Source organism: Panicum hallii, chromosome 9 (assembly GCF_002211085.1).
Source record: "Panicum hallii strain FIL2 chromosome 9, PHallii_v3.1, whole genome shotgun sequence".
In the NCBI taxonomy this organism is placed as follows: domain Eukaryota; kingdom Viridiplantae; phylum Streptophyta; class Magnoliopsida; order Poales; family Poaceae; genus Panicum; species Panicum hallii.
Window position 1 is genome coordinate 72,882,929 of NC_038050.1, and position 2,926 is coordinate 72,885,854.

The following is a 2,926-nucleotide window of genomic DNA, read 5'->3' on the forward strand; positions in this document are numbered from 1 at the left end:
GTGAGATCTAGGTGCGGGGTGTCATGTGCAGGCTGCGCGTCCAAAGGAGCCACTAGCCGGAACCGGACCAGCCCACCTGGCGTGGATGGAGGAGGGTTTAAGCAAGGAAGTGGTGCGATTAGTGCGTTCCTACTGGGCGCCGGCCAAGTCTTTAACATGGAAGGTTCCGTCAAAAACTGCACGAAATCTCTTTATTTCCCGTTTTGGTTTCGGTAAAGCTTACCGTATGCGCGTGACAGTTTGAGGATAGTATGCGACGTTTATGGTGTGAGCCTAACCGCTTGAGATCAAACACGTTGGTGATCGGTGGTTTCGTGAGTAGTGTACTGAGCACGCGACGGCGATTGGCGACGCGGACAAAGTAACGCGGTTTTGAGCGAGGAGTTGCCGTGGAAACTGGAAACGCGAGAGGAAAACGAACAAACAAACGACCACTACTGCACAACCCTCCGGTAGTCCCGGTTCCCACGCTCTGGACACCTGGACTAAGGTATGTGGAAAGATAAAAAATTACTCTGTATGCTTAGAACTCAAACTCGAGACCACTTCATCACGCATAGTTTCTTTTACCACTTCACCTATACAGCGCATGTAATTTTGAATGTGATATCTTCCTTCTAAACTAATCCGTGAATAATATTTCAGTCCATGCTCAAACCCTTTTAGTGTGGGGTTGGCTCCTTTAGTCCCGGTTGATGGCTTCAACCGGGACTAAAGTCTTCATCAATGCCAGATTTAAAACTGGCCATGGCCAATATAAATAAGAAGGGCGAAAGATGTTTTGGACGAGATAAACGACTTCTCCGTTCCTCGTCAACCGAGAAAGACGGGAAGGAGGAAGAGTTAGCGTGATTGGGACATGTTTGGTTTGCTACCTAAGGCGCCACATCTAAGCTTAGCGTACCGCCACGGGTATGGCGCTCAAATCGACCGCCGCAGGTGTGACGTGAAAATCGTGTGGCATTCGATGGAACCGTGCCTTAAAAAAATATGGCTGCCTAAGTTTAGCTGTTCACCAAATGCATACCTCCGACGCCGTGGCGCGCCTAAGGTTAGGCTGCGGCGTGTTAGGCAGCGAATATACACACTTTTGATATCCACATCCGGTCCTGGGCCAGACCCGTCAGGTGCAATTGCGCGCTGTTGCCTGTTTGGTTAACCTGCATCGTGTACTGGGACTGGCTCCGGCGATGCAACAGCTGACCCGTAGCCTGGCTCCGGGGATACCAGAAAATTGGGCGTATTCCGCATGCTTAGCTTTTGGTTACCTGCACCGTCTACTGGGACTGGCTCCCGCGATGCAACAGCTGACCCGTAGCCTGGCTTCGGGGATACCAGAAAATCGGGCGTATCCGGCGGACTTGGCTCGCGCGGTGCAGCGCGCACGCGCAGACCTGGTCGAATTACTCTGAACTCGCGCATGCAGTTGGGCAACTAATCACTTGCGCTGAGGGAACGGGATCTACACATACATGCAACCAATCATGCTGCCCCTTCATGCGCGCCGCCTGGCCGACGGGGGCCTGGTTCATCCGTGCGAGCCAGGCTGGGTACCTCCAGCCATCCAATCAGGCCCTTATCGTCGGGAGACGTTTCTGGGCCGAAATTTCGGGAATGGAAGATTGGGCCCAAGTATTTTTTATAAGCGAAAAGTCTTTTCAACCCCTCAACTATGATTTACCCCACTCAATCGAAAAGCCGGATATTCAACACCCCGACTATTCAAACCCTCCAATTTATCCCCCTCGATGGTTTCGAAAGGCGGTTTGTGGCGCCATATCAGCGGTGTAAATTGGACTGTGTTGAACTTTATCCAAAACTATTATAAAATATTTTTTCTTAGAAAATATATGTAATTAAAAATTCTAAAATCTGGTTTAGTCTCAAAAATTCATTTTAGCTCACAAATATATGAAACTAGTTTTATTTTTTATCTAAAATCATGCTCTATTTATAGTGTCCATTTAAAAATTATTGAAATCCTATGGTCATACTTTATTTTTTTTGCTAAAAGTTGGTTCTGTTATTTATTGTAAATTTAATGTAGGTGGTCTCAACTTATTTATTATCATCTCTTGTATTGTTTGAGGCTCATTTCAGACGAGCTAAACGAGCCGAGTTGAAGTTGACTTCCATTGAAAACGCCTAATTTTAATTTGGAAAACAAAAATGATTTTAATCAAAATATTTTTGAAAGATCTAATAACTCCTAACTAGGAACCATAAGATAGAGCATGGTTTTAGAAAGAAGTATGAAACTATTTTTTCATATTTTTTCTATGATGAAACCAGATTTAGGAATTTTAATTGCATATATTTTCTAAGAAAGAAATATTTTTGTAACTATTTTTTGATAAAGTCCAGTTGACCATCTTAAACTATCAACACGGTCCAATTTACCCTCTTATGGCTGATATGGTGCTATGTAGGATTGCTGATATTGTACCACATTGGCAAAACCGCCTTTCAGGATTAAATTGGACGATTTCAATAGTCAGAGATGTTGAATATCCGATTTAAGTTCACGGGGCAATTTGGCCCCATTGGACATGGGCGGCAACCTCAACTGAACTTGTTTCTAGACTCGTGCGGTGGTCTACAATTTGGTCAGCATGCCACAATTAATTAATTGCCCTTCATTAACTAAGTCGAGGTCAAGACATGGAGATGGAGTGGTGTGTTCAAAGCGACGATCAGGTGGTCAACCGATTGATGCGACCATGTAATTCCACTACTCACTTCGCCATCGATAGCAGCAAACTAACTTTTCCACAGTCCATGAGGAATCCAAATCTAATCCACCCTGCCAGACCAGCGCGATCCCTTTCTTGCTCCAGCTCAAGAGTCCGAAACACCGAAAAGGATTTGCACAGCCCGCACACCGCACAGACGTAGACAGAACACAAGGTTGCACTGATTGCACCAG